Here is a 15,564-nt window from a genome sequence, read left to right on the forward strand (position 1 = left end):
ACCTATTAACTGGTTTTATTTAAAATTACTGAGCACACATTCAAAAGTGGTTCTCCATAGTACAGGAAAATTATACAACACCACCCCTAATAAATTTTCTTAGTTTCTAATATGACAATTTTGTCCTTACTCTCCTCTATTTAAATCTTTACACTAGGGCTGGGGATGTGGCTCAGTGGTAGAGTGCTCGCCTGGCACGTGCAAGGCCTTGGGTTTGATCCTCAGCACCACATACAATAAATAAAATAAAAGCATTGTGTCCAACCACAACTAAAAAATAAATATTTTTTAAAAATCTTTAAACTATAGTAGGGTCCATTGCCATCCCACCTCAGCTGCGATCCTCATTTCATATTCCAATAAGAACACAGAGACAGTGAGACAAAAATTAATCCAGCCATCTCCTGCAACATCTATGCACTTTTCTTCTTACATTCTCCGGCGTTCATCATGGTATACATTTGAATGACACTCACTCCCATCACTTTTCATCTATTCAAGGGTTTTCTCATGCAATTGTTCCCTCTCTCTTGGATAATCACTTTCTTCCACCTACTAGTGTCAATTTAAAAAAAAAAAAAATCCCTGGAGTCGATGTTCCACTTGCATTAGTACTTACTCTGCTGCCATATTTGCCTAGGCCAGTGTATTTACTTCTGTATCTCCCATTCTCTCATTTTCTGTATTGTCTTAACTGAGGTATAATTGACATACAAAATTTTACATGCATTTGATGTATAATCTTAAGAGTTTAGACATATGTATAACAATCATCCCAGAATCTTCTCTTGTCAAAATCTGTTGCCAGGGCCACTGAAAAACTTCCTGTTGTCATCTCTCCTGATTTGTTCTGTCTACACTGTCCTCAACCACTCAGGTGCATTCAGGATCACCCCTTCTTGAAACAATTTATTCTCTTGGTTAAAGAGACCAGTGTTCGCCTGGTTTCCTCACCACTCACTGACCACTTTTGAGTGTATTTGCTTGATTTTCCTCGTCTACTCAACCTTGTCATGCAAGGATCCATCCTGGGAAAACTTCTCTCTTCTTCTGTACTCTCATCCCAGGTCCTCCCACTCAGTCAAGTCCACTGTTGAGTCCCGTGTATATAGAACTTCAGACTAAATTGTCCTCCAGAGCAAAACTAGACTGTTCATTTGCCAGCCTCTTGTAGCCATTCATGGACATTTCAAACAACATATCTGAATAAATTCTTCATTCTCCACCTTGCAAATATGCTCCTTTGAGACAGCTCCTATTAGTAAGAGTGTCTTTGCCCACAAAATTACTAGATAATAAAATCTAGAGCTGTTTAAATTTCTGTGTTTTTCTCACATCCAAGATCCTATCTCTGAAACACTCCTAATTCATTCTCTTTTATCTGCTTCAACCTCTGCCTCTTTAAACCATGTCTTAATATGTTCTCTAAAAACAGAACCTGAGATGAAGATTGTTATTCAAGTAATTTATTGGGAGAAGAGCATCAAGAGAAGCAGGGAAGCACACGAGGGAAGAGCTAAGTAGGAAGATTTTCTCAGATGAACATTAGCTTCTAACTGGTCCCAGAAGGAAGTGCAAGAGCACATTAAACCATACAGTTACTCCCACTTTGAGCAAGGGAGCTATGTTGGGTGATGGTCCCTGACTAAACTTCACCCAGGAGGAGGAGAAATACAGCTCCCAGGAAGCAAGTAGCTAGTATTGACAGAAGCATACTCAAATAGTAGTTGAGAGGTTAGTGCACCAGGCAGACAAAGGCAATCTGAGCAGGCCATTCTTACCTAGGCAATGGCCTCAGCCTCCCCAATTAGACTCTTTGCTTACATTCTTGTCCCCAGTGATTCATTTCATGCCTAGCAACCTGAGTGTTCTGTTAAGGTGTGAACCAGATTATGTTGCTCCACTACAGAGAGCTTCAATTGCTTTCCAAAGTGCTTGGAATGAAAATTAAAATTCCTTCCCTGGGACTACCAGGCTAAACATGGGCTGAGGCTTCTGATCTCTCCAACTTCATCTTTTTCTCATTGTAGAAATCACTTATTAGACATCTTTCAACATCCCTTCCTTCACCTTCTTTAGTCTCATGGATGTCGATCTCTTCATAGAATACCCCAACCTCATTCATGTTTTTGCTTATTTTTTATTCCTCTGAGAGGTTAAACTCCATGATAACACCTCTTTATGAGTTGCTGTTCAATGATATATCTTTAGTAGTTAGGATAGTTCTAGATATTTAAATTTACAATAAGAGTGTTAATTATAACTGACCAGTAGAGAAATAGACAAAAGGTATAAATGAGCAATTTAAACTCAACAATAAGTGAATAACAAGCACATAAAAAATCTTCAAATCTCACTAATTAACAAGAAAGTGAAATTAAAATAAAACATTGGTTTTTGTCACTTCTCAAAATACTAGAATTTCAAAGAAGTTACATCCAGTGTTGTCAAGGCAAAAACATTCACTGTTGGTTTATGTGGTTCAAACATTTGTTGGAAAACTTGATAGGAGTTTTCAAAAATTTTAAGGTAAATATCAGGTAAATACAGCAATTATCTAGAATATATTTTATATTTTCTAAAAAGGACCTGGGACTTAAATTTAACATCTATAAAATTTTCATGAGCGTCGTAATGAAACCCAATAAGATTTTCTTGTATCTTTGAAAATAAACCCTTCTTGTTTCCTTGCTAATAAGATTGAATGATCAAACTGGGATATTTCTCTCTTCACCTAGCCACCTTCAGTGGCCTAATATCTCCCATTGGAACCCAAGGAGAAGCTTCAACATATCACAAAACCCTCAGCTCTCTGGTCTGTGGAAACATGCCACAGCTCAGAGAAGAGCAGTGACTGATTATAAGGGAGAGAATTGCAGCTGGCTCATTCATCTGCAGAAGAGGGCATAAGGAAGGAAGTCAGATGCCACTTCTCACAATAAATGCTGGTTCAGTAATCCAGAGGTAAATAGACTTTACCAGCAGACTCTCTTAACAAAGCTCACTCTCAGAAAAGGAGAATAATTTTATAACTATGGTGCCAATCCTTGTGCTTCAATCATACACATAAAAAATTATTTTACTTCTTTATCAAAACACATGCAGACTAAATGAGCAAGAGTGCTCTTTGCATGAAAATAAGCAAATTCTCATGTTTTAAATCTAGTAAAGTTTAGAGAAATACTCAGTCCAACACCTCAGCTTACAGACAAGGAAGTCCACCACAAAGAAGTGAAATGGCTCACCGAAGAGGACATGGAAATAGATGGTGCTAGAAGTGGAAGAGTTTCTCTTTGCCCTAACACCTAGGTTCCTGAATATTTCTCTTAATAGCAAAAAAATCAATTAATATATGTGTTCTCATAATCTAAAATAATGTCTGGGTACGTGAATTTATTCCATGAAATTCTTCTTCCAATTTCTGTATTCATATGTATTTGTTTGGACAGTAATTCTTAATTATACAAATTGATAGCTGAGAATTTTGCATTGAACCACATTTAAACTGCCCATTCCTCTCATGATACTTAAAAATCTCCAAACATGCATATAAACTTCCATGAGAAGAACCCTAATGTATGTAAAACAGCAATAACTTGTTCTTTTACTTTATACTTTAAAAATTGCATAAAGAACTAAAAAAAAAAACACCAAAAAAACACCAAAAAATCCAATCAATAAATGGGCTAAGGAACTGAGGAGATATTTCATGGAAGAAGAAATATATGAAATTCATATAAAAAAAAGTTCAACATCTCTAGCAATTGGAGAAACAAAAATCAAAACTGCAATAAGATTTCATCTTACTGTAGTCATAAAGGCAATTATCAAGAATACAAGCAACAAAAATGTTGGTGAGGACATGGGGAAAAAGGTACACTCATACATCGAAGGTAGGACTGCAAATAGGCACGAACATTATGGAAAGTCATATAGAGAGTCCTCAGAAAACTTGAAATGAAACCACCATTCGACCCAGCTATCCTGCTCCTTGGTTTATTCCCAAAGGACTGAAAATCAACATACTACAGTAACACAGCCACATAAATGTTTACAGCAACTCAATTTACAATAGCTAAACTATGGAACCAACCTAGATCCCCTTCAGTGGATGAATGGATAAAGAAACTGTGGTATATATACACAATGGAATATTAGTAGACCTTAAAGAGGAATGAAATTATGACATTTGCCATAAATAGATGGAGTTAGAGAATATCATGCTAAGCAAAATAAGCCCATTTGATAAAAACAAAGGTCAAATGTTTTCTCAGATATGTGGATGCTAATTTACAATGAGGGGACAGCTAGAGAAGAATAGAGGTACTTTGAATTAGTCAGAGGGGAGTGAATGGAGGTGAGGGGGATTGGGGGTAGAAAGGATAGTAGAATGAATCCGACATTATTATCCTACACACATATATGATTACACAACCTGTGTGATTCTATATCATTTACACTGGAAGAGTAAGAAGTTATGCTCCTTATATGTATGATGTGTCAAAAGCATTCAATTGTCATAAATAACTAATTAGAACAAATAAAAATTTAAAATTGCATCCTTAAACATTATCTCATTTGACTTAAGACACCCAATTGTATCCATTGTAATGATAACAACACTAGCTACAAAGAGCTGAGAAAATGGGAAGAAAATCACCCCCCTATGCATTTTAATTATGTTACTTCTACTTACAAAGAGTTCATGTTGTGACAAGGACAGGTACAAATATATAGAACAGAGGTTAGGGATTTTCACCCATACCTGGCATAAAGAAAGTAATGCTTGTTCTGAGTCTTAAAATATAATAATATTTTCCTTATTAGACAGAAAACTTGGGGACTTGTGCCCTGGCTGCCTGCCAGATCACCAACAATGTCAGTCTAAAGACAATACACTCAGCCTGGAGCCCACCCTTTGCTCCCCTCCCCCTTCCATCCTGCCCCACAGACTCCTCTTGCTTCTCCAGGTATTGAACAATTTATTTAGATACTTCTCTGGATCTAGCATCTGCAGACATGAAAAAAAGTTGTGAATAGTTAGAAAATTGATTTGTATTAAGACACATAGAAATGGGTCACGTCATCGTAACCACTCAGGGCTGGTAGGGAGCTGCACGTTTTCGTCCTATTAGAAAATATTATATTGAACTCTTCAGTTCAAAAAAAAAAAATCCCTGTGCTCTGCATTTTAAGAGTTGCCAAGAAAAACCACACGTTAGCTTTTCCTTCGATTCAATGAGTATTTACTTTGTGTCTGGTATTGGCTAAATACAAAAGTACCTAAACATTTCATGTGTTCATCACAACAACTCCACATCAAAGTTCATAATCCCTTTTACCAATGAGATCATGGAAGCTCAAAGAAGTTAAGTAATTTACTCAAGATGACATAGTGGTGCATCTACGATTTAACATCTAACTCAGGTGTTCTATCATTTTATGCGGCCTCATATGTGAACCTATAATATAGCTATGAAGATACCACCTAAGCACACAGAATGTAGCAACAACTGAGTTGCGCAGGCTGTCTGAGAAAAAAAAAAAAAAAAACAACTATGACATTAGATTTGGGGATGAAAGAACAAAAATAATCAGAGAAGGCCTCATAGGAAACGTTAAGAATGAAGGCTGGGCCTTAAAAGAGACCATTAAGGGACAGACATTCAGGGTGAATGGGAGTGAATGTGAATCCACAAAAGTTATTTTTAGAGGCAGTGAGAAGTTCCACTAGAGCAGAAGGTTCATGGTTTATAGAATGACACTTTGTGTAAGAATTTCGAGAGAGGCATCTGGCAGACCATTCCAAGACAGCAACACAGCAATGTGCTATATGTTGCTGAGACGTAACAGATTATATAACAGACTTTATTCCTGTTACAATATTGCCTAAAACCTAGAGAGTAAAAGAGAAAGGAAAGAGTGGCATCTGACAACACCCATCATCTAAGAAAATTAATATGTTGACAAACCTTAATTTCTATCCTAGTTATGCAACAAAAAAGGTTTACTGAGAATAAATCAAGATATGCTATAAAACTAAGCATCTAAATGGAACTGATAAGGATATTTATGAGGGCGAACATAGGATTTGAACATAAGATTTGCAAAGAAATTCCTATTATTTGAATAATAACAAATCTTGTAAGATAGTGGAAATTGAAAATATTGATAGGGGCATGAAAGGCCCTGCAAACAGATGTAATAATTAGAACTGTCTCAAGAAAGAAAAAAACAATAGCTACGACTCTGGATTTTCTAAGATAGACATGGTTTTGAAGCAGTCAGATATGACAATATTCCACTGATCAACATAAATTCACTCATAACAGATTGATTTATAGTGATCTGATAGCTAACTTTTATTGATCAAGCAAGCCATGCATAAAAGTGTGCTGGATTTCAAAATCACCTTCATGAACAGCCAGCATCATAGAAAGTAGGAAAGAAAGCTAGGCTCTCTATTGATTTTTTCCTACTCTCAAAATATTGAGGATGTATTTAAAAAACAATCTGAGCTCCAAGGGATGGTTAAAGTTACATATCAATGATCATGTGGAAAATAGTCCAAATGTTCTTTGTTGAATCTTCATAACGTTTCTCAGTCAAATAATTAAGTATTGTGTTCAACACGGCTTATTTTAAGTATCAGTTAAATGAGAAGAATCACTGATGAAGGAGGATATTTAGATATTTCTTCATGTTGGAAGAACCACTAGTCTTAAGCCCTCACACTCTTAGCCCATGCCTTATTTCATGTAGTCTCATGATCTTAAGACTCCCTCCCTGGTCAGAGGCCAGTCCTTGTCACTAACTTCTCCTGGGAAACATTGGACAAATAAGTTAATACCTCATTTTTAAAAGAGTTTTGAGAAGGAAACTGATTTCAGAGCATATTCTAGAAACCTACTCTTCAACATCCATCACTATCAGAAATTCTTCCTTTTGACCTATGTTTCCTACGATAAAGTATACATTCTTCTTCATTCTTGGTGGAAACAGAAATGAGATGGTCTGAATTGTTTTCTTTTTGTGGTGAAAGATCCTTTCTCTCCTGCTGGCAGAGAAATCACTCCCATTACTTTTCTGATAACTGTTTGACTTGTTTAATTCTCCCACTTACTACCTAGAAAATGTTATGTCTCTCCTGCCTCCATCCAAACACCTGCTGAGTGTTCTAACTCAGTCAGCCCTGTGGGTCTGGACAGTCAGGTGAGTGAGTCATCATCCGCCTCAGGGCGACCAGGTGATAGCATATAAGAAAATTTATGTGCAAGGTCAGTGTAGGAACTGCTGCACACAGGGAAGTCACCGAGAACAAAGGAGAATCAATTTCACTGGCAATATCTGGGTCTCAACTCTAATTGTCCTGATTTGGAAGGATGCAGGTTCTGCCAGGAGCAGCAGCTTCATCAAGGTGGTTGTTCTCTCTATGCAGTGACATTGAGGTCAAGCTACCTTTGTCTTTGTCTTTGTGCCTCCGCATCTTCCTGAAACCAGGAACCACTGCATGTCCATCTCTAAGATTAAAGCTGGCAGCACTGATAACACTGATGAAGACCCACACGACAGCGCAGGGTGGAGGGCGATACTGGCATCATACATCTCCAACAAGGCATCTCTGGAGACCCTCTCTGCACCCTGTTTGTGGCAACACTAAACTTGCAGACCAAAGAAGACAAGTTAAAGAAAGTCTTTTCCCACTGTGGTCACATAGGGTGTCTCTAGCTGGTGAAGGACTGGGACACATGCTTCTCCAGGGACTGCACCTCCACAGAGTACTAAAGAGGAGTATGTGTTGCTGAAAAGGCTACCAGGATGCAGATGGCCTGTGATCCACCCGCAGGAGATATTTGTGCACCATAAGCTGGAACTGACTCTCAGAGGGTGGATCCCTTGGCCACCAGGAGGAGGACTGGGCCAGAAAAAGGAATCTGGGCAGCTGAGACTGGGACACAGTATCAGCTTTGGCCACAACCTATTAATTTTCCCGTTGTTAAAAGCGACCTCTATAGAGAGGGGAAAGGATAAAGGAGGGAGCCATCCTGATCCTGAGGGAGACACTAGGACTGCAGGACAAGGGACTGAAACCCCCACAGAGGTTGGGGGAAAAGATGGCAAGAAAGAGTGCCAGGCGGAGATGGCCTGAAAATGACTGGGAAAGAGAGCCCACCTTAGAGAGGTCAAGGGGAGGGAGAGGGATAGAAGCAAGTAGAGGCCCAACAATAGCAGACCCCCAGAGGAAGGGACAGCTGAGTAAAGGACTAGAAGGGTAACTATCTTTTTGAGTAGTTTATGTCTAGGGATTGAATAAAATACTGATAATGGTGGCAGGGGCAGAGAAGAAAACACACCTGGAGGCAGATCAACCTATTTGAATTCTGGATTCTGGGTTAGAAGCTGGATAACCTTGAAGAACTTTCTTCTGGAAGCCTTGTTTGCCCCTGTGTTAGACGGAGGACATAATGTACATCTCAAAGAGCTCCTGTTATTACTAAATCATATATGATAATGAATGTAAATTTCCCAGAATGTAGCAAATGCTGGAACTACTCCCTATAGTTGTAGAATTTAAAATTGGACATAAGGCTTTAGTGTTGACCCAAGAACCTTAGATTTCTTTATCCTCATGCTCCTATTTATAAAACCCTGCTTGGTAATTGTTTCTGTGACGGCACTGCTTCCCTTTCCACTCATGGTCACCTGGAGTCAGGTTGTCCCTCGATATTTTTCCTGCCACACTTGCACAAAGCAAGTCTTTCTCTTTTTATTTTTTTGGGTATTTTGTTTGTTTTGCACTCCAAGTCTGTTTGTCTATACTGTCTGTCGCTCAGTCTTCTTTAAGTTATGCCACACATGCCTCCCTCAGTGGATCCCTGTTAGAGCTTCTTTAGGCAATGACCCAGTTTGTTGATTCTCTAACTTGAATTCTTTAGGAAATGGAGAAAGAAATTGAAATAAAGGCTGTAAGTGATATAAAAGTGCCAGGAGATCATCATTCTTGGGGAAAAAAAAAAAAAGCATTTTCCATTACAGTTTCCATATGCAAGAAATAGGTTCAGAGGCAGACTCTACCACACCTGTACTCTCCATACCTCTGTAATACTGATAAACAATTAAAAGTAGGAAGGATATATCAAGCAACAGTTCAGAAAACAGCACCCAAACACACAAACACACACACACCCTCTCTCTTTCTCTTTCTCTCTAAAGCTATATGTTCTCTAATGACAATTTCCAGTTTAGACAATAGTGTAGTATAAACTGCTCCCTCATTTTGGTGAAAAATAAGTAATATCAATAAGTTCTTGCTGTAGATTATTAAAATTATGTTAATTATATGCTTATTCTTTGACTCAGAAAATAAATTTTTTTTTATCCAACAAGTTTAAATTATAAAGATCCGTGCACAGCATATAATTAGAAGTAATAGCAATCAAAAGCAAAAACAACTTTTGTCCAACAATACAGATTGTTCCAAATATCATCATGTATTTATAAAAGGAATATATTTGATACATATTGAAGGATGATACAGAATTCACTCAATGTCATGGAAAATTATTTATCCTATATTATTAAGCATAAAAATAGTTAAAATCTTATGCAAAATATACAGCCATTTTTAAAAGAAAATATATGTTTATATATTTACATATTATAAAAATTTGAAGAATATGCATAAAATATTGTGTTTCCTTAGATGGTAGAATTAATGAAATTATATTTCTATATTTTTACTTTGTTCTCTAATTTATCTACAATAATCATATATTATTTTGCTAATAAAAATAAGTTTGAAATAAAAATGCATATCTGTGGAAACTAAAGATGCTAAGCATAGCTACTACAGGCCACTTTGAGAAATTTTCTAGAAAGGAAATGAACCCCTTATAATGCCTATATAAAAAGTTTTCTTTATAAAGGAAATAGAAATACTAGTTTCATAGCCACTGCCCTTAAGGAAAGTCGGCCATAGATCATGTGCCACTTCCTACAATATCACACTTAGATGACATGCGTATGTGTGACATATGCATATTTCCCGTTTTAAATCCTGAAGTCTGACTTGAATCTTCTAATTTATTTTTTTTAAAGGCGAGGTCTCCCTTTTTAAAATTTAAGCCCCAGTGAAATTCTATTATCTGCTGAGCTTCTGCCTCAGTATAATATGTAAAAGTCTCACAACTTTCCCTCTTTGCTGCAAATTTCCTCCAAGGGCTGGCTATAATCTTGGCCATCTCTTCTCCATCACAAGAAAGCATGTCAGGCTGAGGCCAGATGCCTGGCTCATTGAAGACTCTGCTCAAGTGGTAAAGGGCTAGACGCAGCATTAATCATCTCTAAATTTTTTTGTCTATTATTTTTAATAGAGAATAATAGTGAATAAAATTTGTTGAACTGGTTTCTGTGCCTGGTGTCCTGATCATTATGTTTCATCAAAGTTAAAAGAAATCAAAAGTATGGCTTGGTCCAGGGAAGGTAAGCAACACTAATGTTGCCTGATCCTGAAACAGTGGAATAACATGAAGATAACTAGCATTTATTGAGATCTAATATCTTCTTTCATCTTCATGAAAATTAGTGCCTCATCTACTCCCAATTATCTCCATTTACAAAAGTCACTGAGGCTCAGTGAAGTAAGGTGACTTGCCCCCAAATTATCAGACCTGGGATTTGAACTCAGATGTTTTTGATACTAAAATTCTATGCCTCCAAATTAAATAACTCCACGAGGTTTTATCTTTCAGATTTTGGCAGTTTCCTACATATTGTCCTTTCTCCCATTCTTCTTTACTAAAAACTACAATTTTTGTTTGGGGTGATTGTGCAGAGTCAAAAATATCTACCTTCCCAGACTTCCTCGTGGCTAGAAAAGCAAAATGACCCAATTCTAGATGATGAGATTTAAGCAGAAAATTGCAGGTAAGGCTTACGAGAAATTTTTGCAAAAAGAAGATGGTAGATATGTGTCTTAGGCCTTTTATTTCTTTTTTCTTCAGGCTAGTAATAGAACTGAGACTGGAGGTGCAACCACTATGTTGTAACAACAAGGGGTTAAACACAGGGATGAAGCCTATATGCATACACAGGGACAGTAGAAGACCATAAAACGCAGAGATCTGGTAAGATCACTAAGTTGCAAACCAGCCTCATACTTCCTACTTCTTGCATGAGTAAGTTAAATTGCTCTCTAATGAACCACCACTAAGCTGGCTTTTTGTTTGCACATGAACATTCTGATCCTTGTTATAGAATGAATGTTTGTGTTTCCCCCAAATTGATATATAGAAGCCCATATCAACAGTATGGTTATATTTGGAGATAGGGCCTATAACAATTGATTGAGGTTAAATGAAGTAATAAAGTTGGGGTCTTGGTCTAATAAGATTATTGACTTTTAAGATGAGACACCAGAGAGGGTTTTTTTCCTCTCTCTCTTTCTCTCTCTCTCTCTCTCTCTCTCTCTCTCTCTCTCTCTCTGTAAAAATGAACCAACAGAAGGTCATGTGAGGACACAGTGAGAAGCAGCCAACTGTAAGCCAGGACAAGGGCCCTCACCAGACAACAAATAAGCTGGAACCTTTGTCTTGGACTTTGCAGTCTTCATAACTGTGAGAAAACTAATTGATGATTGTTTAAGTCATGTAGTTTATGATATTTTGTTATGGTAGCCCAGGAAGGCTAATCCGATTCTCTATGATTGACCTTCCGTATCTTCAGGTTTTACATTCATGAATTTAGCTAACTACCAATAGAAAATACTCAGAAGAAAATAATTCTAGAAAGTTCCAAAACCTTGAATTTGCCACATGCTTAGCACTAGACTGAATCCATGTAAATTAAGTGACATGAAGGTCCATTTCCTGGAGTCTCCCATGTCTCAGGTCCTCAGTCTCTCCAGCACTGGTCAAGTGTTGTTGGCCTCACTTCTCATTTGTTCATAACTTGTGTGATGTGCACACTTCATTTCTGTGAAAATATGGCTCCTAAAATTCACAATCCCCCGCAAAGAGGCTCCTAAAAGGCAATTGCTCGAAGGCTAAGCGGAATGTTAAGGGCTATCCTTCAATAAAGTAAAAATCTTAGACCTTTTGAAAAGTAGCCTGACAACAGTGGCTTCTGTACTGAACGTGTATTGACACTTTTCTTGTCATTATTCCCTAAATAATGCAGTATAACAGTTATATTCATAGTATTTGCATTATGTTTGGTATTGAGTAATCTAGAGAGGATTTAAGTCTGTAGAAGGGTATGCATAGGTTATATACAAATACTATGCCATTCTATATAAGCAACTTGAACACTCATAGATTTGGTAACTGTGTGGGGTCATGGAACAAACTCCCTGCAGATACCAAAGGACAACTAACTATACATTGTGTTTCACAGAAGAGAGTCAGAAGTCTTAACTGCCTCTAACTAGTTGTGACCTTGAGCTGTTTATCATCCCATTTTGGCTAATGTCAAAATGTGAGGTTCATACTAGGAGATCTCTCACGTTCCTTGTAGCATAAGCATTTGGTGATTCTAGAACAATATGAATCAGCACTCTTTCATAATCTAGAGCTTCATGTCAAAACATTTTTCATATTCTCAGTACTCAAAGTAGACATCTGCTTAACAGATTTTTTTCTAACAGCTTTTTCCTTTCCCAATCTGATTTCTTTTACAAGTGCATTACTGTAGGAGAAGAGAAAGCATTTGTTGTGCAACCATTTAAAATGTATCTTGCCTGCAGACTTCAGTTTTACCAGTACACACTTCTAGGTACACAGTCACTGAAAAGCAGAGAACGAGACATCTTCCTCAGAAACAGCCAACCCATGTACAAACAAGGTCACTTACAGAGCATGCTCATTAGGTGAACCTGAACTAATAGAAAGATGTACTGCCCAGCCTCATTGGACTGTCAGGAGCCAGCTGTTCTCTCACCCCTCCAGGTAGCTACTTTTAGCTCCCTTTGCTCATGAAATTAACCCAACTCAAGCACTTGGTCTCCTCCTATTTAAGCTCAAATTTTATATCTTTTGCATCATCAGTGAAAAACATCAATTAAGGAAATCAAAATAAATTTTAATTTGGGTCAGAAGAAAATTAAAAAATGTATGAAAAATCACCTTTAATTCAGAGGACATGAGAACCCTTTGAAGTAAACATAGTAAATTTAAGAGCCCTTGGATTCAGTTCTATGAAAACTAACCAAGTTTTGATTCTTCCTCATTGTAACTCTGACTGTGTGCAAGTTCCTGGACAACCCCAGGTCCAGTTTCCTTACCTGTGAAGTGAAGGGCAGTCTCAGAGGTCTCTCATGACAGGTCTGTAAGTCTAACTCAGGTTCTGCCTCCTGGCAGAAGAGGCTCATTCCACACTATGCATCACAGAGCCTTAGTGCAACATGTTTCACCTGGATTCAGATGATGCAGAGTTCCCCATGGATTTACCCATGTTCTTAGAGTAAATACCCTTCACTTATAAAAGAGGTAGTACTGGTGAATGGTGAGAAATAGACAATCTGGACTCAGGGAGTCTGGGGATCAAGTTTGACTTTACTGTTTAATTTCCATAGACTTTGGACGAGTCAGTTAACTTCTCTTTCCCTATCTGTGGAGATAATAGCAACCAACTCTTACAGATATAAGAGTTCATTATGTTAATGTATGCAAATATTAGCATTGGCATATTACTAATAGGAGATAGAGCTCTTATATAGAAGCATATAAGAGCTCATTATTATTTATTTAGATAACACATTGAGTTCTATGTGCTAAGAACCAAATAAAGCCCTTCACATCCATTATCTCCCTGTTGCATATAATGTAACTTAGGCTTGGGAAGATTGCTTATGTTCCCACACACAGTAAATGGAAGAAAAGGGAACACAGCCCTGGCCATCAGATTCCAGAGTCCACGGTCTTATTCAATATGCTGTAGGGGGATGAGACACATGATTATGAGCCCGCAGGGGTGAGTCAGATGGGTCAGGGAGAACACAAGGGGGAGTGACAGGCTGGATCTGTGTGATGCTGAGCAAGGCAGAGTCAATGAAGTGCCAAGAACACAACCATGTAAATGTCACTGGGCATTTTCTCGGCTCCTCAGGCCAGGGTGTTCAGGACAAGCCTTATGTGTGATGCTATTAAAAGTGCTGGATAATGTCCTCTAACCAAGACGCCTCCTTCACCAATACCTGAAATTTCACCATCAGCCAGCCATTACTTTGCTCTTTCTCCTGAAAAGAAAAATGATCCTGGGCAACGTAACCCATTAAAGCCCTGACATTCTTACATCATTTGGTTTCACAGCTTCTCTGAAAGCAGTAGTTAGCTGGAAGGATCTCAATGCCATGGAGATGATGAGTTGCAAAGCAGAGCAGTGCATTTAAGGTGGAACTTATCAATTCCACAACACAGCTGGGGACCAAGTGCATCACCTTGATCACCTCTCAATCATTTACAAACACCCTTCGAACAATGTCTTAAATCTATTATTTAAAATCCTCACAGGGGCTGGGGATGTGGCTCAGCAGTAGCGCGCTCGCCTGGCATGCGTGCGGCCGGGGTTAGATCCTCAGCACCACATACCAACAAAGATGTTGTGTCCGCCGAGAACTAAAAAATAAATATTAAAAATTCTCTCTCTCTCTCTCTCTCTCTCTCTCTCTCTCTCTCTCTCTCTCTCTCTCTCTCTCCTCTCTCACTCTCTAAAAAAAAAAAATAAAAATAAAAAAAATAAAATCCTCACAGTACTTGTTGGCAAGAGGACCCCTGACAGGGAAGGGGACGGGCAAGGAATGCAAGCACATTCCAGGAGACCATGAGGGTAAGAATTTAAATGAATAAAATAGAAAGGAAAAGTTCACAAAGTACCTGAGTGGAAGCCACCCTCTGCTATCTCCCTTCATCTGGATGCACTATCATTTCCCAATCTCTGTGAACTCCTATGACACATAATTTAGTTGATAGCTCAAAAATGAGAATAGTTCAATGTCCAGTTTTTTATTTTTGAATTAAATCATCATTAGTTTTCACCAATAAAAATAGACATTATTTCTCAAATACTCAAGATTAGGAATCAAACATTTTCAGACAAGTGGTGGGCCGTGGCATTGCAATGCAGTGTGAAATGCTTATTCAACTAGATCTTCTCTGAGGTTCCTTCCAATTCCAAGAGTTTCAAATTGACAAACCACACAGGTATCCTTGATTTGGCTCTTCCCATGACACCTTGCCAAGCTCTATGAATGCCAAATCCAATATCTCTGATTGTTACAAAGGAAGAATGGCAGAAATGGAGAAACTCAAATAAGTCATTCTCTAGTCTGATTTTTTCTATCACAACAGGGCACACAAAGAACATTAAATCTGCTATGGTTTGGCTACAGTTTGAATGTGCTGCCCGAGAATTATGTATTAGAGTTTGATTCCATTGTAAGGTATTTGAGGGAAGGAAAATTACTCCAACTATGGTGATTAGATGATCTTTAGGGGGTGATTAGGATGAGATATAGTCATTAGAGTCCTCATGATTGGATTCTAATGGTTTTAGAAGAAAGAGAGAAAG

The 15,564-nt window shown here is 37.9% G+C and overlaps 1 protein-coding gene and 1 pseudogene across 3 annotated transcripts in view; one reads left to right on the forward strand and one right to left on the reverse strand.

The window, feature by feature from the left end:
- The window catches only part of Grm1 (glutamate metabotropic receptor 1), a 376,962-nt gene that overhangs the window by 264,193 nt on the left and 97,205 nt on the right, over window positions 1-15,564 (reverse strand). The gene's annotated exons all lie outside the window — the stretch shown is intronic.
- LOC113175818 (U11/U12 small nuclear ribonucleoprotein 35 kDa protein pseudogene) lies at window positions 7,511-8,276 on the forward strand (annotated as a pseudogene).

This window comes from Urocitellus parryii, chromosome 8 (assembly GCF_045843805.1).
Source record: "Urocitellus parryii isolate mUroPar1 chromosome 8, mUroPar1.hap1, whole genome shotgun sequence".
NCBI lineage: Eukaryota > Metazoa > Chordata > Mammalia > Rodentia > Sciuridae > Urocitellus > Urocitellus parryii.